Source organism: Mirounga angustirostris, unplaced genomic scaffold (assembly GCF_029215605.1).
Source record: "Mirounga angustirostris isolate CCGP_5_RB_7025 unplaced genomic scaffold, mMirAng1.0.hap1 SCAF_2, whole genome shotgun sequence".
Taxonomy (NCBI): domain Eukaryota; kingdom Metazoa; phylum Chordata; class Mammalia; order Carnivora; family Phocidae; genus Mirounga; species Mirounga angustirostris.
This window is the reverse complement of record NW_026991710.1, coordinates 33,177,362-33,200,961: the sequence shown is the minus strand read 5'-3', so window position 1 is coordinate 33,200,961 and position 23,600 is coordinate 33,177,362. Positions and strand designations below refer to the sequence as shown.

At 39.3% G+C, this 23,600-nt stretch overlaps 1 long non-coding RNA gene across 1 annotated transcript; it reads left to right on the top strand.

Moving 5' to 3' along the window:
* The first annotated feature begins 870 nt into the window (after positions 1–870).
* Positions 871–13,010, top strand: LOC135363584 (uncharacterized). The gene is made up of 3 exons (XR_010409340.1): positions 871–1,006; positions 12,015–12,204; positions 12,297–13,010. It is a non-coding gene; the product is annotated as an uncharacterized LOC135363584 (long non-coding RNA).
* Positions 13,011–23,600: the final 10,590 nt, after the last annotated feature.

Sequence of the window (23,600 nt, the reverse complement as noted above, 5' to 3'; positions counted from 1 at the left end):
TAATACTAGTTCAAGAACTAACTCTAAGGGAGGTAAACCATACGAGACTCTTAAATATAGAAAACAAACAGGTTGCTGGAGGGGAGGTGGGTGGGAGGATGGGCTGAATGGGTGAAGGGTATCAAGGAGGGCACTTGTTGGGATGAGCACTGGGTGTTATATGTAAGTGATGAATCACTAAATTCTACTCCTAAAACCAATACTACACTGTATGTTAACTAGTTTGAATTTAAATTAAAAAAAAAAGAACTGTAGCCCAGAGTGTACACTGTACTCTGAGTAGCACTTCTCTAGATCTTTCTCAAGGGTGTAATATGGCAAGTAAGGTGAGGTAACCACTGCCTCAACCATGGTGCCTCTATGGCTTATAGACAGAGCACCCCAAAATGGTTATAATTTCCTATAAGCACACAAGGACTGAGAAAGCCTTTGAAGGAGAGTAGAATATGCCACCCCAGAATGTGCCACTTTGTCATGTGGGTAATTTTGAGCTGAAGTCAATCAAGACCCAACAGACCCAAGACAAACTTCTACCTCTCCCTTAACTATCTAAAAGAATTTCCATAGGGGGCCTGGCCCAGAAAGACAGCTATGACCAGAGACAGCTTTTTGTCTGGAAGACTTACTGTGTGGCAGGACGACAGTTAATTACCAAACAGGCTTCTCTTATCGTCCTGTGAATTACCCTCCTCCCCTTTGAAGCCCCGGGCCACTATCCCATTCCTCAGCTGGGGATGGCATGTAAGCCTCAACTCCCTGACAGGCCCTTGAGTCTCAGATCTTTGGGGCTCTGGCATATAGGAAATTTAACTTCTTTTTGTCCTGTTTATCTGTCTTATGTCAATTTGATTATCAGACCAGCTGAAGAACCTAAAAGAGAAGAAGGAGAAATTTTTCCACTCTTACAGTTGGCAATCATGAAGGGACTTCCACCGGCTGGACCTTGCTCACTCTGGGGCTGCTGCAACTGAGAAATCCTAGGATCCCTGAAAAAAGCCAGCAGAAGGTAAGAGTCCTTACATGTCAGTCTCCCAAATCTCTGCCTGAAGGATCTGTTGGAATCAAGAGTGACAAGAGTCCTTTTCTTTCTTTCTTTTTTTTTTTTTTAAGATTTTAAGTAATCTCTATACGCAACGTGGGACTCAAACTCATAACCCTGAGATCAAGAGTCGCATGCTCCTCTAACTGAGCCAGCCAGGTGTCCTTTTCTTTTTCTAAACATAGACTAGCAGGAGAAAATACTTGTGTGAACTAAGTTCCTTGGGTGTAGTGACTCTGGTAAAGATTTGGTATGAGTAATCTTGATTTCTATTGATCCCTTTCCTCCCAGAGATGGTCATTATTTTCTTTTGTTTCTGTCATCATGTTCCATGTCCTGAGAGCTTGGCTTTATGATGAATGAGAATATTCTGTCTGATCTCCAACAATTACAGGATGCATGTACCAATATGTATCTTGCAGACAACCAAATAGGCTGTGGATCCAATATGAAAAACCATACTGGGTCTGACCTGAGCTGAATTGGGTCCAGTGTGAGGCAGGATTCCCTTTGTCCAACTATGCCAGCTCTCAGAAGATTGTGTTATAAGAAGTCTAGTCCATAAGGCGCCTTTGTCATCTCAAGCTTCATTGCCTTGGTAGTGCTAGAAAAGTCCCATTCCAGTAGCATCTGCCTGTGTCACAGATAGCAAGTCTGTGACCAGTGGCATCTCCGGATGATACTGGTTTTTGTGGAAAAACAGTATCTGTTTTTTGTGGAAAACCGGAGATACTGTTTTCACTCTACCATTCTTACCACCTGTGACAATGAATGCCTCTGCTTTCTTAGGCTAACTCTGGGACTGAACTTCCTGGATCCTGTGAGGGCTGTATCTTTTGCACTGCCCCTTGAAATGCCTCTTACGTTCTTGGTTGAGCTGTAAAAAGGCATATTGGTTTAAGTCACTATTGAGATGAAGATTCTATTTGTCAATGGCCAGATGATGAATCCTCTGAATTGGCTATTTTTGTTTTTGTTTGTTTGTGTGTTTGTTTTTAAGATTTTATTTATTTATTTGACAGAGAGAGACACAGCGAGAGAGGGGACACAAGCAGGGGGAGTGGGAGAGGGAGAAGCAGGCTTCCCTCTGAGCAGGGAGCCCAATGCAGGGCTTGATCCCAGGACCCCGGGATCGTGACCTGAGCTGAAGGCAGACACCTAAGGACTGAGCCACCCAGGCTCCCCTTGGCTATTTTTGAAAGAAAAAAATTTTAGAGAGCTCTCATTCTAAACAATTGTATTATCAGTACTGATGGAAAGACCAAATTAAAGAGACGACACAAAGGAGTATTACAGCTAGGCTTAGAGACTCCCTTAACAAGATGAAAGAACAGAAATTAGAACAAAAAATAATGTCCACATCCAGTGTAAATTCCCCTTCTTAAAATCTGGCCCCATCTGCCTGTTTTAACTTCCCTTTCCCTACAAGATTTGCAGAGAGCACTTCAACCTAATCTTCAGGCCCAGGGTATATATAAGTACTCATGTAAATGCTGAAAGCCAGAAATTGAATTTAGTAGAAGCATCTGAGACAGGGCTCACTTTGCTGTTTCTCACAATTTCTACTTTCCAGTGCTCTGTAATCTGGTTCTGCCAGCTTCAGACCTTCCTATGCAATGTCCTTTGTGGATGTATCCTGGAACCCCACTACAAAGAATCCATGTCCTCTGGACAGCATCAGATCTTTTAAATTATAAAGCCCCACTTCATCTCCATTTTCAAAAGTTCCTACCGAATTTAGAGAAGAGTTGGAAAGATCAGTGGCCATTCACAACTCTACTCACAGGGACCTTGATTATCTGCTAAGGGGTGTTCTTCCCACCCATAGTTATACTGTAGTTAAAACAAACCAGACAGTTCCCTGAGGAACCCCTCCACCCCACCGCCACCACCGCCGCCGCCATTGACAGAGGAAGCAGATGACCAGAATTTCTCCTAGGCCTTCCTACAATGATCAGCTGAAGATCGATGTTCAGGGGCTGACAGACGCAATGGTAGAGCCTTTTCCCCCTAGGGTAAAGTGGTCCAAGGTTGAATGGTGAAGCAAATCAAAGATAACTAGTTGGATGGGTGAATTGACCTAGGATGTCATTTAGGCTGCAACCTAATTCTTTGAAGAATTGAGAGCAACTGTCCTTATCTTACAAATCTTTGGGAAACTACAAATACCTCTCTAGAAGCAGTTCAAAATTTACCTATTCCTTTTTACCGATTTCCAAATCTCCCCAATTTATGTCAAAAGGTTTATAAATACTGGCCTCACAAAGCCAAAGTCCTTCTTGGGGAAGCATGTATTCTTTTTCTATGTCTTTGTGTGATGTAAATGTTAACTTATCTAGGCCATTTCTATAAAGTACAAACTTGAGGGAAGTAATTTTTATCAGAAGAAGAATGAAAGAGGGAAAGCTCATTTGAAACTTAGACAAATGAAAACGGCTTTAAGTGTCTTCTCCAGAAATATTGGTTTTAAAAAAGCTTTAACCATCTGAGCAGGTAGCATAAATTTATTCCATCTACCAGAAATATGACTTATACCCAACTCTTCTTATAACTAGTGAGTTTTATATTATTGTACCTGATTCATGGCAGTAATTTTAAAACGGAAGCTATAACATCTCTGTTTCTGTCTATTTGTATGTCTATATATACACATGTGTTATAAATATGTGGCATTTTCCTACCTCCAGATGGTATACTAAAATTAATCTGTAAAAGAACTCATTTAATTGGCTTAAAGAAATCTGTTTATATAAATTAAGTATTCCTAAAAATTTTCAGAAATAGAATAAAAATTAACCCAAATGCTTTTCAGGTTCTTATGATCTGGGAAAATATACTGAAGCCAGTTTAAGTTGCTTGGTTTAGTTAAAATAGATACATATTTAGGGTTAGCTGCATTAAATATAATACTTTTATTCTATCTAGGGTTACTAAAGATCAAATGAGTTCATGTTAGCTCTTACAAAATTTGTCTGCAAGAAAAAGAGGTTGGTGTGATGGCTGACTGTCTAATATCTCAAGAAGTTTGTGTGGATAGGCTAAGCATAATTGTTAAGAACAAGTAAATTAAATAGATATAAGTAGGATAAAAAAGTTTTAGATGAACTTCTTTTAAAGATTTTATTTATTTATCTATTTTAGAGAGAGAGAGTGCTCACAAGCGCGTGCCTGCACTTGTGAGCGGAGGGAGGAGCAGAGGGAGAGGGAGAGAATCTCAAGCAGACTCCATGCTCAGTGCAGAGCCAACACAGGGCTTGATGCCAAGACCCTAAGATCATGACCTGAATCAAAACCAAGAATTGGACACTCAACCAACTGAGCCACTCAGGTGCCCCTTAGGTGAAATTTTTAAATAGTTTCCCCCAAATCTTTTTGGTAACCTGAAGCCTTAAATTTTGCTAGGTTAAGTTAAAGAATGAGTTAAATTCATTAAATATCCAGATCATTTCCAGCTAAGATAAAATACTTAAATATTAATTACTGAACATAGGTTTACCCACTTTTTGCTTCCTTTTACACAGGAACTAAAGATATTTGGATGTATTCATAAACATGTTTTGTGCCATGCTGAGAAATTTACTATGAGAAAGCATATGTTTCCAAAAATTATAAAAAGTAATCATAAATTTGCCAGGCCACAGAATGCTAATACAAAAGGCAGTTCATAATTGTTCAGTTCTTTATTTTCACTAAAAATGCAGGTTTTTAAGGGTTAAAAAAATTCTAATATATGTATTCTACCTAACATTTAAATAATAAGAGTTAAAGCTATTCTTCTCAAATTATTCCATAAAATAGAAGAAGGAAAGCTTCCAAATTCATTTTATGAAGCCAACATTACCCTGATACCATAACAAGATCAAGACACTACAAAAAAAGAGAACTACAGGCCAATATCTCTAATGAACATAGATGCAAATATCCTCAACAAAATATTAGCAAACTGAATCAATAATACATTAAAAAAATCATTCACCATGATCAAATGGGATTTATTCCTGGGATGCAAGTGTGGTTCAATATTTGCAATCAATGTGATACATCACATCAACAAGAGAAAGGATAAAAAATATATGATCATTTCAATTGATACAGAAAAAGCATTTTACAAAGTACCTCATCCGTTCATGATAAAAACCTTCAACAAAGTAGGTTTAGAAGGAACATACTTCAACATAATAAAGGCCATAAATGAAAAACCTACAGCTAACATCATACTCAAAGGTGAACAACTGAGAACTTTTGCCCTAAGTTCAGGAACAAGACGAGGCTGTCCACTCTCACCCCTTTTATTCAACATAGTACTGGAAGTCCTAGCCACAGCAATCAGACAAGAAAAAAAAAAAGTTATCCAAATTGGTAAGGAAGAAGTAAAACTGTTCACTATTTGCAGATGACATGATACTATATATACAAAACCCTGAAGACTCCACCCAAAAACTATGAGAACTGATAAAGAAATTCAGTAAGGTTGCAGGATACAAAATCAATGTACAGAATCTGTTGCATTTCTATATATTAATAAGGAAGCAGCAGAAAGAAAATTAAGAAAAAAATCCCATTTACAATTGTATCTAAAAATAATAAAATACCCAGGAATAAATTTAAACAAAGAGATGAAAGACCTGTACTCTGAAAACTACAAAACACTGAAGAAATTCAAAATGACACAAATAGGGCACCTGGGTGGCTCAGTTGGTTAAGCAACTGCCTTTGGCTCAGGTCATGATCCTGGAGTCCCTGGATCGAGTCCCGCATCAAGCTCCCTGCTCAGTAGGGAATCTGCTTCTCCCTCTGACCCTTCCCCCTCTCATGTGCTCTCTCTCTCTTTCATTCTCTCTCTCTCAAATAAATAAATAAAATCTTAAAAAAAAAATGACACAAATAGAAAGATATTCCATGTTCATGGATTGAACAATCTACAGGTTTAATGTAATCCCTATCAAAATACCAATAGCATTTTTCACAGAACTAGAACAAACAATCCTAAAATTTGTATGGAACTACAAAAGACCCTGAATAGCCATATCAATCTTGAAAAAGAAAAACAAAACTGGAGGTATCACAATCCCAGATTTCAAGATACACTACAAAGCTATAATAATCGAAACAGTATGATACTGGCACAAAAGTAGACACATAAATCAATAGAACAAAATAGCCCAGAAATAACCCATGAATATATGGTCAATTAATCTTTAACAAAGAAGGCAAAAATATGCAATAGGAAAAAAGACAGTCTCTTTAACACATGGTGTTGAGAAAACTGGGCAGCTGCATGCAAAAGAATGAAACTGGACCACTTTCTTACACCAAACACAAAAATAAATTCAAAATGGATTAAGGACCTTAATGTGAGACCTGAAACTACAAGAATCCTAGAAGACAGTACAGGCAGTAATTTCTCTGACATCGGCTGAAGCAACATTTTTCTAGATATGTCTCCTGAGGCAAGAAAAATAAAAACAAAAATAAAATATTGGGATGACATCAAAATAAAAACTCTGCACAACAAAAAGAAACAATCAACAAAACTAAAGGACAACCTACTGAATGGGAGAAGATATCTGCAAATGATGTATCTGATGAAGGGTTAGTATGCAAAATAAATAAATAATTTATACAACTCAACACCCCCCAAAAAATAATCCAATTAAAAAATGGGCAGAAGACATGAACAAATATTTCTCCAAAGAAGACATACAAATAGCCAACAGATAAATGAAAATATGCTCACCATCACTCATCACCAGGGAAATGCAAATCAAAGCTACAATGAGGTATCACTGCAATTCTCTCAGGATGGCTGAAATCAAAAATACAAGAAGTAACAGGTGTTAGCAGGGATGAGGAGAAAAAGGAAAACTCATGCACTGTTGGTGGGAATGCTAACTGGTGCAGCCATTGTGGAAAACAGAACGGTGGTTTCTCAGAAAATTAAAGATAGAACTACCATATGATTCAGTAATTCCACTACTGGGTATTTACCCAAAGAATATGAAAACACTAATTCAAAAAGATATATGCACCCCTATGTTTATAGCAGCATTATTTACAATAGCCAGGATATGGAAGCAGCCCAAGTGTCCATCAATAGATGAATGGATAAAAAAGAGATTATATATATACATACACACACACAGTGGAATATTAGCCATGGAGAAGAATGAAATCTTGCCATTTGCAATGACATGGAGAGACAAATACCATTATTTCACTCGTATGTGGAATTTAAGAAATGAAACAAATGAACAAAGAAAAAAAGAGACAAACTAAAAAAAAAAGACTTTTTTTTAAAAGATTTATTTTAGAGAGACAGCAAGCGAGGGGAGAGGCAGAGGGAGAGGGAGGGAGAAATTTTAGTAGACTCTGTGTTGAGTGTGGAGCCCGATGTGCGGCCCAATCTCATGACCTTGAGATCATGAATCAAGTGGAAACCAAGAGTTGGACACTTAACCAACTGTGCCACCCAGAGGCCCCCAAAACAGACTCTTAAATATAGAGAACAAACTGTTGGTTACCAGAGGGAAGGCCGGTGGGGGGATGGGTGAAATAGGTGATTGGATTAAAGAGTACACTTATTATGATGAGCACTGAGTAATATATAGAATTATTGAATCACTATATTATACACCTGAACCTAATATAACACTGAATGTTAACTATACTGGAATTAAAACATTTTTAAAATGTTACCTCTTGTAAAAAAATTTCCAATATATGTAATTAAACTTCCTAGAAATAATAGGGTAAATATCTAGGGATGCAAGTAAAGTAGAATGTGTGTTTTCTTGTGTATGTGTATATATCTGTGTGTATGTATGTGTGTGTGTTTTCAATAAAAGAGGTATGAGGAAGAGAAATGGATTTTTGTTAAGAGAAAAGAAAGTAATTTTGTCCTAAGAGAGAATGGCAATTTCAAAATGGGAAAGAGGGAAAAACATAAAATCTGAAAAATTGTAGAAGGTTTGTGGAAAAGGAATCTTTAGAAAGAAATTTTATGCATGGCCAGGACTGGCTAAGATTGAAATGAATTTAATTAAGTGAATGAATTTCAATATGAAAAGTAAGCTGGTACTAAATTAGAATTTAGTTTTCTCTCTGTTAAAAGGACAATTTTCTTAGACTAATGGCCTGCTCTTAATAGGAAATTATAAAATGTTTTTCTTTACATATTAAAATAATCTGTCTAAAAAACAAAGATTCTTTTTGTCAAAATAATTTCTCATGTTGTCTTTATTCAATTTTTGCTTCAAAAAGCTGAACCTTGGGGTGTCTGGTTAGGTCAGTCAGTAGAGCATGCAACTCTTGATCTTGGGGTTGTACGTTCAAGCCCCACACTGGGTGTAGAGATTACTTAAAAGTAAAATCTTGGTTTTTTTTAAAGATTTTACTTATTTATTTGTCAGAGAGAGAGAGAAAGAGCTCATGCACAAGCAGGGGGAGTGTTAGGCAGAGGGAGAAGCAGGCTCCATTTTAATCAAGGAGCCTGATGCAGGATTCCATCCCTGTGATCATGACCTGAGCTGAAGGCAGACACTTAACTGACTGAGCCACCCAGGTGTCCCCAAAGTAGAGTCTTATTAAAAAAAAAAAAAGAGGGTGCCTGGGTGGCTCAGTCGGTTAAGCGTCTGCATGATCCCAGGGTCCTGGGATTGAGCCCCACATCGGGCTCTCTGCTCAGCGGGAAGCCGGCTTCTCCCTCTCCTACTCCCCCTGCTTGTGTTCCCTCTCTTGCTGTGTCTCTCTCTGTCAAATAAATAAATAAAATCTTTAAAAAAAAAAAAAAAGAAAGAAGAAGAAAAAAGAAAAGCAAGCAAGCAAGCAAGCTGAATCTTCTCTATTAAAAGAGTTAAGCCTTTCAATGTCCACAATAGCCAAACTGTGGAAAGAGCCAAGATGTCCATCGACAGATGAATGGATAAAGAAGATGTGGTATAGGGGCACCTGGGTGACTCAGTTGTTAAGCGTCTGCCTTCGGCTCAGGTCACGATCCCAGGGTCCTGGGATCGAGCCCTGCATCGGGCTCCTTGCTCTGCGGGAAGCCTGCTTCTCCCTCTCCCACTCCCCCTGCTCGTGTTCCCTCTCTCGCTGTCTCTGTCAAATAAATAAATAAAATCTTTAAAAAAAAAAAAGATGTGGTATATATATACAATGGAATATTATGCAGCCATCAAAAGGAATGAGATCTTGCCATTTGCAATGACGTAGATGGAACTGGAGGGTATTATGTTGAGCGAAATAAGTCAAACAGAGAAAGACATGTATCATATGACCTCACTGATATGAGGAATTCTTAATCGCAGGAAACAAACTGAGGGTTGCTGGAGTGGGGGGTGGGGTGGGAGGGATGGGGTGGCTGGGTGATAGACATTGGGGAGGGTATGTGCTCTGGTAAGCGCTGTGAATTGTGCAAGACTGTTGAATCTCAGATCTGTACCTCTGAAACAAATAATGCAATATATGTTAAGAAAAAAAAAAGAAGAAGAAGGTAGCAGGAGGGGAAGAATGAAGGGGGGGAATCGGAGGGGTAGACGAACCATGAGAGACGATGGACTCTGAAAAACAAACTGTGGGTTCTAGAGGGGAGGGGGGTGGGAGGATGGGTTAGCCTGGTGATGGGTATTGAGGAGGGCACATTCTGTATTGAGCACTGGGTGTTATGCACAAACAATGAATCATGGAACACTACATCTAAAACTAATGATGTAATGTATGGGGATTAACAAAAGAATAAAAAAAAATTTAAAAAAAAAGAGTTAAGCTTTTTTTTTTAACAACTATTTAATTTTCTTTTGTATTTCTCTGCAGAATCTTTGTCACTATGGTTAAATGGGTGACAAAGTATTATTTCATAGTAATCTATGATCCTACTTGAAGAAATGTTCTAAAACTTTTTGATATTTTTGAAAAACTTCAGAAAATCAAATTCTAAATGAAGTCTTTTTGACCTTGAACTAACTTCAGGATTTTCCAAAGGGCTCCTGGAACATCTCAAAGATTTGTTTTCTCTCCTAACAGAAAGAGAGATGTGACACTAATTAGGCTTATCTGTTATGTTAAATTTAATGGGAAGCACTGTCAAAAAACTGATGCTAAATCTTCTTAGATTATATTTGCGTGGATATATGTTATTAATATAAGCATTCCTGATCTTGTATGAAATGCCTAGAAATCTGATATGTTCTGGTATAATATTATCATAATTCTAGTTATTATCTTAAAATGTATATCAAAGAAATACATTTCCTTGTCAATTGCATTATAATGAAATCTCATCAGATCTTTAACCATGGCCATTTTTAGGTCTTTTGTCATTTACAATTGTTTTATTCTGATGCTTTTGTAATAGTGTTCCTGCGAGTTCTTCATCTTCAAGGAGATTCATGGAAAGAACTTTGACAAGTACAGGTTTCTGATAACTCTTTGATCATAAACTGAATTGGATAAGAATTTCCAAAACTAATAAAAAACCTGGACCAAGCAGAGCAAAAATTAATTAAACGGCACTGAATGAACTAAGGAGGATGATTATAATTTTTTTATGACTTTTTGTTTGAAACATTGCTGGTTCCTTAATGTCTTGTTTTTCCAGATTTAAGGAAACCTTTAATCTTAAGCGATCTATGACTTATAGCAGTTTGGTAAATATACGTTTGTAACAAAGATGAAGCATTTACCCTTTCTCCCTAGCTGATCCCCCAGAACTCAGAAACTCTTGAGTCCTCTTTTCATGGCAATATAGTTACTTGCATAAATTCAGTAAGAGTCTGTTGTCCTTGTTACAAGACAGAAATGGAAATATTGCTTATATTACCAAGGCTTTGGCTGGAATGTCTATTTTGAGAATGTGCATGGAATCAGATATGACCAGACAGCTTTAAGGGACTAAGGTTGACTTTATGGAGCCAACAAAGCCCCTTGGAAAACTTGGCCTGATACCTTGCTTACAGAGCTCCTGACAGCCTTACCAGGTGAGTAAGGAAGGCCACTTCCTGGCAGTCTCAGAAACCTCAGAATATTTTGGGGACCTTGAAAAGGAAGTAATTTACTCAAATCTATAGGTATTGCAGGTGAAGTCAGATGGTGAGTATGTGGCTTGGCTTTCTAGCCTTAAGAGGCTTTTAAAAGTCCAATCTGGGGCGCCTGGGTGGCTCAGTCAGTTAAGTGTCTGCCTTCATCTTGGGTCATGATCCCAGGGTCCTAGGATAGAGCCCCGCATTGGGCTCCCTGCTCAGTGGGGAGCCTGCTTCTCCCTCTCCCTCTGCCTCTCCCCCAGCTTGTGCTCACTCTCTCTTGTGCTCTCTCTCTCGCTCACTCTCTCAAATAAAAATAAATAAAAGTCCAATCTGAGATTCCATATGAAAATTTCCAGCAAAGCAGATTTAAAAGAGCCTATAAGATAAATCACTATTCTTGCTGCACTTATATAAATAATCAGGCCAAGTTTATTGAAACTAGACTTAATTTGCAAACAAATTAGTCTTACTGTGGTTATCTTTTTTTTTTTCAAGATTTTATTTATTTGAGAGAGAGAGAATGAGAGAGAGAGAGAGCATGAGGGGGGGAGGGTCAGAGGGAGAAGCAGACTCCCTGCCGAGCAGGGAGCCCGACGACGTGGGACTCGATCCTGGGACTCCAGGATCATGACCTGAGCCGAAGGCAGTTGCTTAACCAACTGAGCCACCCAGGCGCCCCACTGTGGTTATCTTTGATAAAAGTGGGAGTGATTATGGAGAGAAAAATTATGTTTCAGTAAAACACCTTTGTGGATATAAAATTCTAGTGCTATTAATTGTCTTTATTCATTAAATATGGACAAGTGTCAGAAAAGGATCCTCTACACTGGACTAGATCCTGAACTCTTCTAGTTTCCTCCAATATATGGCCACAAATCTCCAAACTAACATTTTCAATTTCCTCTCACCCTTCTGATTGGGAACCATTGAAAACTAAAACCACCTTTTCCCCAAAGCCATGTAAGCTAAAGCTGAACAACCTGTTATAAACTTCAGAGAAACCGCCACAACACCTCATGCATGGACAGTCTTCATGCCTGTTGCTGTGCAGCTACTCAGAGAGATCACTACAGGCATTCAAACTACAAACCAGGAGAGTCACCGCCAGCCCGTATCCATCTGAAGATGCTTCAAGCCAGACATCTAGTAAGCTTCTCGATTGGCTGCCTTCAGAACCCAGACTCTGAGATCATAATCTGCTCCAATTACTAACCATTGTTTTTCTTTTGTTTCCACAGAAATGTCTTCTATTAAATACCTGATTGTTTGAACCACAGGTCCAACTTTGGGAGCCCCCCACATCTCTGCTTCCTGAAATGAGACACAACTAAGTGAAGTGACCTACCCTCAGGACGAACAGACTAGTTCGATGAGATGGAACAATCTACCAATCCAACTTCTAGACTATGAAATTTCTTGGGGAAGTTTCAAAGGCAGGACTGAAGGGGAGCAGAATATGCCACCCCAAAATGTGCCACTTTGGCATGTGGATGATTTTGAGCTGAAGTCAGTCAAGACCCAAGACAAACTTCTACCCCCCCCTCAACTACCTAAAAGAATTTTGATAGGGGGCCTGGTCCAGAAAGGGAGCTATTACCGGAAGACTTACCTGTGTGGCAGGACGACAGTTAATTACAAAACAGGCTTTTCTTATCGTCCTGTGAATTACCCTCCTCCCCTTTGAAGCCCCGGGCCACTATCCCATTCCTCAGCTGGGGATGGCATGTAAGCCTCAACTCCCTGACAGGCCCTTGAGTCTCAGATCTTTGGGGCTCTGGCATATAGGAAATTTAACTTCTTTTTGTTCTGTTAATCTGTCTTATGTCAACTTGATTATCAGACCAGCCGAAGAACATAAAAGGGGAGAAAGGAAAATTTGTCTGCCCCATACCTTTAACATGACTGTTCTTCACGTGGCAATGCGCAGTGGTCTAAAAGACTCGCCTACATCACCACAGCTAATTAAAACAAGAATAAAAAAGAATTAAAAAATTCACTCTCATTGCATCATAGTGCTCCATAGCCAAAACACCTTCCTCCTCCATCTCCCACTTAGCCAACAAAAATCTTGTAATTAAGAAGGGAGGATCCTGGGGCGCCTGGGTGGCTCAGTCGGTTAAGCATCTGCCTACGGCTCAGGTCATGATCTTTGAGTTCTGGGATCGTGCCCTGAGCTGGGCTCCTTGCTCAGTGGGGAGTTTGCTTCTCTTTCTCTCTGCCTCTCTCTCTCTCCCTCTACCCCTCCCCACCCCCAGCTTATTCCCTCTCTCTATCTCAAATTAAAATAAATAAAAGCTTTTTAAAAAAAAAAAAAAAGAAGGGAGGATCCTTTTCTGACACTTGTCCATATTTAATAATGGGTATAGAAATACCCGAAGAATTTTTACTTCTTTTATTTCATCTCAAGGTTTTTAGCAAAAAACACCCAGAAAATATAGAAGAAATGCTTCTGATTCTGTTGATGTCATGGCATCTTAGTAAAAAAAGCTGTGGACCTCATTATTATGGCAGTGCCACATCTGTCCTTTTACATTTTGCAACATTTATCAGTAAAACTCGGATACCTCAATTATACTAGGAGGAACTCACTTTGACACAGCCCTATATTTTCTAGAAGGGACCTACCATTGCTATGAACAAAGGAGAGAATTCAAGAGTAACTATGGAGCTCTAAGGAAGGCAAATGGGTTGGAAGTTCACTGTGGGATTTTCCTTGAAGCTGAAAGTTTGCATAGCAAACAGGCTGCTTTTACTTAGATTCTATGTTTATTTGTAGTGGTTTATGGTGGGGACAGCAGCTGATGAAGAATGTGATACCCCAGGGCGCCTGAGTGGCTCAGTTGGTTAGGCATCTGCTTTCTGCTCAGGTCATGATCCCAGGGTCTTGGGATCCAGCCCTGCATCAGGATCCTTGCTCAGCAAGGGAGCCTGCTTCTCCTCTCCCTCTGCCCCTGCTCATGTGTGCTCTCTCTCTCTCTTGCTCGCTCACTCTATCTCTCAAATAAATAAAATCTATAAAAAAAAAAAAAAGGAATGTGATGCACTTCCCTCCCCCCCACCAGGATTAGAGTGAAGCAAGTAAGTCACTCAAGTAGAGTGTAAAATTTAAAAACTCAGTAATCAAGACAAATAATACCTCAATGCAATATTTTTAAAACACAAATTTGGTACAAACACCCCCATAATGAACAAAATATCAAAACTTTGTTTTTATTTTTTTTTAAGATTTTATTTATTTATTTGGCAGAGAGAGAGACAGAGAGGGAGCACAAACAGGGGGAGCAGGAGAAGGAAAAGCAGGTTCCCCGCTGAGCAGGGAGCCCGACGTGGGGCCTGGGATCATGACCTGAGCCAAAGGCAGATGCTTAACAACTGAGCCACCCAGGCACCCCCAAAATATCAAAACTTTAAAAAAAGATAGGATCAGTATTACTAATTTTCTCTTTTGTTTCAGGTTCCAATATAACTAGGCATAACACTACTTGGCATTGCCACTGAGCAGAGTATAGGCAGACAGATCTGCCTTCAAAATACTTGTATTTTTTGCAAGTAAGTTTGGATAGTGGTGATCAAGGCAAATGCTAGGATGATGTCACCTCCATAATCTCCAGAATCAAGATGGCTGAGCATTGATCTTTCTAGCCTCTTTTTTTGAAAATCTCCAAACACAGTCAGAACGAGAAACAGAAACACAAACCCCATCTTCAACAAGACTAGGAAATATCTGTAGCCCCAACCCACAGCACATGAAGACAAAAAGCAGGTGGAGGAACAGAAACTAAATTCGCAGAGAGGTTGGAGCACCTGGGTGGCTTAGCCCCCATGTCGGGCTCCCTACTCAGCTGGGAGTCTGCTTCTCCCTCTCCCTCTACCCCTCCCCTCCCCCAATCGTGTTTTCTCTCTCTTTCTTTCTCTAATAAATAAATAAAACCATTAAAAACTTTAAAAATAAATAAATTAGCAGAGCAGAAAAAGGCCAAACTTTGTTGGAGAATGCTCTTAAGAAGCAAGACAACTCACTCCAGAAAGGCTTAGCAACTGAAGCCTGTCCCCTAGAAGGCAGTGGTAGGAATGGGGCACTGAAAGCAATGAGGGGTGTCTGAAAAGAAGCAGTTAGCCCCACAAGCCTTCCTCCACTCCCATCAGTCAGGCACCCACCCCTCCCCAACTCCCACAAGTACTTTACTGGGGAGAAACAACCTGAGAGGCTTTGGGGGAGCACCAGGCAGGAAGAGGGCAGGGTGAGGCTTTAATGAAAGACTGCCTACTGAACTATGAGACTCCTCAGTCCCTTACCTCACCCTGTGGTACAGCACCACCAGCCAGGCTTATCCTTCTCAGGCAGCAGATTAGAGGCTCTCTCCGGATAAACTAAATTGCTACAGAGAAAATGCCTACCCATACTGACATTTGGGGGACCACACCCACACCCACACCCACAAGCTGGCTGACTACCTCCTCAATCTAAAAATAAGCCCACAAGCTAACAAGACCTGCCCACTCACACAGAGTTTCCAATCAGCTTTGCAGTGATTCATTTAAAAACCTGAACAAACATCCAAGGATCACCAGATCTTCGAGGAAAGCTTCCAACAATAAAGACAGAGGCCAAAACAAATAAACCGAAGGGGAAGAAAAAGAACTCAGCGGAAACAGATAATGCAGATGGTAGAAGAAAATTTTAAAAAGTAAATTAATTTTATCAGGGAGATAAGATTTTAATCCCATGAAATAAGAATGAAATTCTCTCAGAAGTAAGGGAAAGGAGAGAAATGAAAGGGGAGAGGGAGAAAAATTAGAAACAAAAGGTGATTTGGGAAATTAAAAATGAGGGTAAAATATAAAAGATAACAAAATTAAAGTATTAATCTGAGAGTTTCAACATCTAACTAAAAGAGTTCCCCAAAGAGAGGACATTGGGAACAAAATTATCAAGGAAATAGCACAAGAATATTTCCCAGAAATAAAGGTCAATGGGGCACCTGGGTGGCGCAGTTGGTTAAGCGTTCAACTCTTGGTTTAGGCTCAGGTCGTGATCTGAGGGTTGTGAGATAGAGCCCCGCAGCAGGCTCTGTGCTCAGCATGGAGTCTGCTTGAGATTCTTTCTCCCTCTCCCTCTACCCCTCCTGCTCATGCTCTCTCTCTCTCAAATAAATAAATCTCTGAAAGAGAGAAAGAAAGAAAGAAAGAAAGAAGGAAGGAAGGAAGGAAGGAAGGAAGGAAGGAAGGAAGGAAGGAAGGAAGGAAGGAAAGGAAAGGAAGAAAGGAAGAAAGAAAAAGAAAGGCCAAGTCTCCAGTTTAAAAGTGCATATTGAGGGCACCTGGGTGGCTCAGTCGGTTAAATGTCTACATTCAGCTCAGGTCATGATTCCAGCGACCTGGGATTGAGTCCCTCATGGGGCTTCCTGCTCAGCAGGGAGTCTGCTTCTCCCTCTACCCCTCCCTGCTGCTCATGTGCTCTCACTCTCACTCTCTCTCATGCTCTCTCTCTCTCAAATAAATAAATAAAAATCTAAAAAAAATAAAAAATAAAAACACATATTGAACATGCAATTATGGAATCATTATGTTGTACAACTAAAACTAATGTGTCAGTTGTATCTCAATTTAAAAAAGCATACTGAGTGCTCAAGATAATGAATTTAAAAAACAGCAACACTAAGACATGTCAACTTGAAATTTCAGAACACCAAAAAAAGAGATGATTCTAGAAGCTTTCAAAGAAAAAAAAATACCACAAACAGAAGATTGAGAGTTAGAATTCAATTGAATTTCTCCACAACACTGAATGCTAGAAGACAATGGATCATTGTCCTCAAAATTCAAAATTCAAAAATGTTTTTTAACTTTGATATATTTAGACATGCATAGTATCACAATGTTTATCTTCTTTGCACACTTCTTTGCATGATGACATTAGAGGATACACTCCAGCAAAATAAGAGAGTAAACGACGAAAGAGTAAGCCATCAGATCCAGGAAACTGGGGAGTGCATAGATGACTGCTGTGTAGTAGGTCTAGAAAGAAATCAGTACAGATCCAAGTAGGAAGACAAATACCTCCAGGAGGGAGGTCTCCATGGGGAAGAAATGGCAATGATAGTGTGGAAAATGGAATTCACTGGCATTTTACAGAGGTCAGAGATTCAAAGAAAACTAAGCAGAGGGGGGAAAAGGGGGGCAGGTGTTAAATATTATTATTCTACACTTTCAGGCTCAGCAGTACACAATTATTACATGCTAGTGGTACTGAAAACTCTAGAAAGTTAAGGAGGAATCCCACATTTTCCTAAATACAGAAAAACTTTTATGCATAAAGATATCCTTTACAGTGGGTAATTATAAAATCAAATAGCAAAAATAATCTGGATGTCCAACCAGAGGGGAATAGTTAAATAAATTATGACATATCACTTGATGGAATTTAAATTAATAGCATTACCACATTTTCTGCATACCAAGGACTCATTTTAGAACCTACCTTGAGAGCAGCTTGTTAAATTGAAAGGAGGAATTGAGAAAAGGAGAATGAAAGTTGCTTGTGTGTTACTGTTGTGGGAAACTAAAACTAAATGCCTTATAGAGATGTCAGTCAAGTAAATCCCAAAACAGGCAGCCTCAGAGCCCCATGTTGTTAGTATTTAGCATTGTATGAAGTAGGAAACAGGAGGTAAATGTTTTGGTAAACCTGTCTCTGATGGCTTTGGGAAGAAAGACACAAGGGTCAGTGATATGATCTCGAAGTGGTAGAGCCTGGAAAGAGACAGATGACTGCGGCATTGCTGACCTACTTCAAGAGTGATTCACTTTGCAATAGGAAACAAGTCAGGAAAGATCTTGGTTATAGCCAAGAACAGAGGGCTCACCTTCCTCTTTTCCCAGGACAAGATCCGCAGCCAGTCAAAGAAACTGCCTTTCTACCCCAGGAGCTCCAGGCATGAGGTCCTGGCTGCTTCTGAATAGCATTAGTTAGGCAAGGAGGCAAGGAGGCAAGGATCCCTGCAAACTCTCCTGGTGACTCCAAGCCCCAGAGGCTCCAAAATCATCTGCCAGAACTCTGAGCCCTTTATGCAATAGAGCTGTTAGATGAGATCAACAGAAATGCCCCAAATGCTTGAAAAACTGATCAACTTTGGCTCTACGTTACCTCCAAACCACAAAAACACAGTATGAGAAGTACAAGAGTCTATATTACATTTTCTTAGTTAAGACTATTTTGAAACAGAAACTCCTCCAACTCCCTTCAGTGAAAAAAGAAGATGCGCCATAGTGATGCAGGGGAATCTCTTGAACCCATGGGTTGGAAACATAGCTGGGAAACCAGGAATAGAAAACTGTCACAAACCAGACAAAATGCCCTTGTATTTTTTTATTTTTTTAAAGATTTTATTTATTTATTTGAGAGAGAGAATGAGAGACAGAGAGCACGAGAGGGAAGAGATCAGAGGGAGAAGCAGACCCCCCGCCGAGCAGGGAGCCCGACGCGGGACTCGATCCCGGGACTCCAGGATCATGACCTGAGCCGAAGGCAGTCGCTTAACCAACTGAGCCACCCAGGCGCGCCCAAAATGCCCTTTTAGTCTATAGTCTGTCTCTCTCCCTGACTCCCTTTCTTCTTATCAACCACTTTTGACCAATATTTTGAACTCACTGGTTTAATTGTCCTTCACTGGCACCAGTCTGGCAAAAATCCCAGCCTGGATCAATCCAACATTTCATATCATCTGTAGGTGGACCTGTGTTGCTAGGGACAGCTGGAGAAAACCATACGGTGCAGATTGATATGATTGGGAACAGTATGAATTCATGGTCTCCAATATCCACTAGGCCCTTAATCCTGCCCCGGGATTCTTTGGCTCCTCTATTCTGTTCACACATCCATTCTTCACCCCTCTCCCCCACTCTTCTCCCATCTCCCATCTTGCTGCCTCTCCTTATGAGTACCAAATCCCCTCATCTCTTACTTTAGAAAGAAAAGGAAGTAGTAGTAATAGTAGATTATTAGAAATAATGACAGAAGAAGAATATAATAATAATAGAACTCTGTTAACTCTCACCAACCAACGATTCTTTGATCTTTCTCCTGTGAAATAGACAAGGCATCTCTTCCCCTATCTCTTTACTATGTTTCTTCAACCTCCTCAGGGGTCTCACTCCACTGATTATCCCTGCCTTACATATTACATGCTGAAGACTCACAACCTCAGCCCTTCACCCCCTACCAACTAACACCCATTTACATTTTTAGTTTAAATTTTTAAAAGTGTGGCTTAAGCACGAACTATTTTAGACTGTGTGCTGGAGGATATTGTGGTGAACTAGACAGATGTGGTCCCTGTGAACTTTCCAGCCCAGGAGACAGACTTTGAGTAAAGAATTATAAGTCTGATTTGTGTTAATTAATGGGAAGTACAGGATGCTGTGGAAATACGTAGTAAGGAAATTTAACTTTATCTAGGAAGGCAGGTAAGGCCTTCTTGAGGAAGGTAAAATTTAAAGCTGCCACTTAAGGAATGTATAAGAATTCAATAAGAAGAAAGAGGTTTAAATTCTATCAGATTTTCATGAAACTTGACAAGTGTATTCTAAAACCGAAATGAAAAATGGGGCACCTGGCTGGCTCAGTCAGTAGAGCATGTGACTCTTGATCTTGGGGTGGTGAGTTCAGGCCCCACATTAGGTGTAAGCTTACTTGAAAACAAACAAGTAAATAAATTAAAATTAAATAAATAAAATTGAAATGAGAAAGAATAAGGTTAAGAAGCACCAAAACAATCTGAAGAGGAGTAAGATGGAAGAACTTGTCCTCTGAAAACCTATCATAAAGCCATAGTAATCAAGACAGTATAGTCTCAGTACAGAAATAAAATCAGAGCAATGAAACCCTCTCTATCCTTGTGCTTTCCTGCTCATCCTTCAGGACACAGTATGAATTATCACTGCCTCCAGGAAATCTCTGACAGTTCCTGCCCTCAAAATCTTGACTAGGTTCTATCTTGTGGTGCTTCCATGATAGTTCCCTGACAGTTAACACATTTACTCTAATATCTGCTTCCCCTGCTCACTATTAGGACAGAGATCATTACTCTTTTTCAGTGTTGGTCCTCAGCCTACCTGGCATTCCTTTAAGGGAAGACTTGAAGGACTACCTTAAAGGCAGTATTGAAAACAGTGTTATTCCACCCCACCCCAGCCTATCTGTTGGTACTGTTGACTTCCCATCCACTTTCCCTCATTTATTGAAGACATCAGTACTTTCGGCCATAGTCATATCCTCAAAAACCCAGCCAATTTTCTGCGTTTATTATCTACAAAGACAATCCATCCAAAATTTGTCTTTGCAGTTTCCTGACATCGTCATCTTTCAACAGATTCAATCTACCTCAGCTTCTCACTTGAAGGGTCATGAAGTCTACCTTCAAAATCATGAATTCAACCTTTCTACCATGGACATAAAGGAATGTTACCTAAATGAGAACAAACAGAGGCTATTTTTTCAGAGCTTGCTATTGCAAAGGAGTCAGCCACAATCGCTTGCTTTTGGCAGAGACTCCAGGGCAAGCAAGAAAGCTTTATAGTAAAAAAAAAAAAAAAAAAAAAAAAAAAAAGCTCCAGGTATGCTGTGGTTGGTGGTTGTTGGCATGAGGAAGCTGGAGGCATCTAGCTAGAAATGAGACATCTTTTGTGATTGCTTTAGGGAGCACGTGTGGCTCTCTCTTGTTCTGAGCAGTCATTGACCAAGTCCTGATCATTCCATGCCCATTGCTGCAGAGGTTATGGTCAGAATTCTATTGCCATATATGGTTTGGCCATTGTCCATTTGTACATTCAGTCTTTTACTATGCATTAAGCATAACCTTCAATCTTTCCAGTACCTGTCCAATTATTCCCTCTTTGATGATTTTTCACCTTACATTTGAACTAGTTGCCATCTCTTACTGGATTTTCTTTTCTTTTCTTTTTTAAGTAGGCTCCATGCCCAGTGTGGGGCTTGAACTCACGACCCTGAGATCAAGAGTTGCATGCTCCACCAACTGAGCAGCTAGGCATCCCTTACTGGATTTTCAACTTCTCTGTACTGGATATTTTCCTTCAATATCCAAGTAAGTTGCAGTCTTTTACAACAAAACAAAACAAAACAAACAAAACAAAGCAAACAATAGCCCCACATCTGAATTCCATCTTTTCATCTACCAACCCAAAACTACCCTTTGCAAGGAAACTTCTCATTTTTTCCTAATTTTTGGATCCACCAAAAGCTTCATTCTCATCTCTTTTCTGTACTTTCCCTGAGGCAGTCTTTATTCTAAAATTGATATATATCATTACCATCTTTGTATGTATCTGAATTTTACCGTTAGGTTTAACTATACAAAGTTTTAATATTTGATCCTTCAGCAGTATAAAATAAATAATTTAATTTCATTGAAGCAGGTATAAATGTATGTAGCCCTAAACAATATGGACCATGGGTTTCTTTGTTAAAATTTTACATAAATATATCTTCAAAAACTTGCTTCTTATGCATAGTTATATTTAATTTTTTTGTTTTGAAATAATTATAAAGTCACAGGAGGTCATAAAGACAGTACAGAGAGATCCTGTGAACGCTTCATCCAGTTTCCCCCAACAGTTACATTTTACATAACTATAGTGCAATATCAAAACCAGAAAACTGACATTGGTACAATGTGTGTTTATAGTTCTATTAACTGTAACTATTATGTTTTATATGTAACCACCACTGCAATTGAAATACAGAACTATTCCATTACCACAGATGTCTCCCTGTGCTACCCCTTTATAGCCATACATACACACCCTAAAAACTCTGATAACCACTAATTTATTTTCCATTTCTATAATTTTATCAGTTGTAGAAAGCTATATAAATGGAATCATGCAGCATGTACCCTTTTGGGACTGGCTTTTCCACTCATCATAATGCCCTTGGGATCCATCTAAGTTGTTACATGTATCACCAGTTTATTTCTTTTTATTGCTAAATATTCCATGGTATGGATGTATGACAGTTTATTTAACCATTCACCTATTGAGGGACATTCTGGTGATTTATAGGTTAGGGCAATTACAAATAAGGCTGCTATGAACATTCCTGTACAGTTGATATGTGGACATTAATTTTCATTTCTTCATGATAAATGCCTAGCATGCAAGTACTGAGTTGTGTGATTAATGTATGTTTAGTTTTTAAGAAACTGCCAAATTTGTTTTCCAGTGTAGGTATACCATTGTACATTTCCATAAGCAATGTATGAGCAATCTAGTTTCTCTACATTCTCGCCAACATTTGCTATTGTCACTACTTTTTGTTTGTTTATTATGTCTTTTCTAATAGATGCGTAGTTTTATCTCATTATCGCCTTAATTTTCATTTCACTAATGGCTAGAGAAGTTGAACATCTCATTTGCATCAGTATAGTATATTTTCTTTGGTAAAAAAGTCTCTTCACATCTTTTACCCTTTTTCTTTCTTTTTTTAAGATTTTATTTATCTATTTTATTATTTAGAGAGAGCATACACACATTTTTTTTAAAGATTTTATTTATTTATTTGAGAGAGAGAGAGAGACAGCACAAGCAGGGGGAGCAGGAGAGGGAGAAGCAGACTCCCCCTTGAGCAGGGAGCCCAATGTGGGGCTCGATCCCAGGACCCAGAGGTCATGACCTTAGCTGAAGCTTAACCGACTGAGCCACCCAGGCACCCCTCCTTTGGAACTTCTTTATCCAGTCTCTCGACATTGGAGTCTCCAGGCTCAGTCATTAGCCCTCTTTTCTTGACCCTCTATACATTTGTCCTCTACACTGTACATTCCATCCATTTCCATGGTTTCAAATACCAAAATAATTTCTTTACAAAAGACTTCTCTTGTGAGCTCCAGATCCTTATCTCTAACTCCCGCTTCAACATCTCCACTAAGATGTCCCACATTTGGTTATCTCAAAACTTAACATTTCCAAAACCTCAGTATATCCATAGCCATCTTATAACATAAATCTAATTTTACATAACTTTCCAAGGTCCCCTACATGTTTGAGCCTTCATATATGTCACTTTTCTCTGCCCAGAATGCCTTCTCCTTTCTCTTTGCATAGTTAACTTTTCTACTCATTCGTCAAACCTCAATTTAAATGTTAATTTCCTGGGGCGCCTGGGTGGCTCAGTCGTTAAGCGTCTGCCTTCAGCTCAGGTCATCATCCCAGGGTCCTGGGATCGAGCCCCACATTGGGCTCCCTGCCCCACGGGAAGCCTGTGTCTCCCTCTCCCACTCCCCCTGCTTGTGTTCCCTCTCTCACTGTGTCTCTGTCAAATAAATAAAATCTTTAAAATAAATAAATAAGTAAATGTAATTTCCTCAGCAATATCTTCACTAATCATCTCCAAACAGGGTTATATTCCCCTTTACTTCTTCTTCAGAGACCCTATTACAATTATAATTTAAGTATTTTGTTTATGTAATTATTAATATCCATCTCCCCCCCGTGTGTGTCTTGCTCACTGTGGTATATCAAACTGTCAG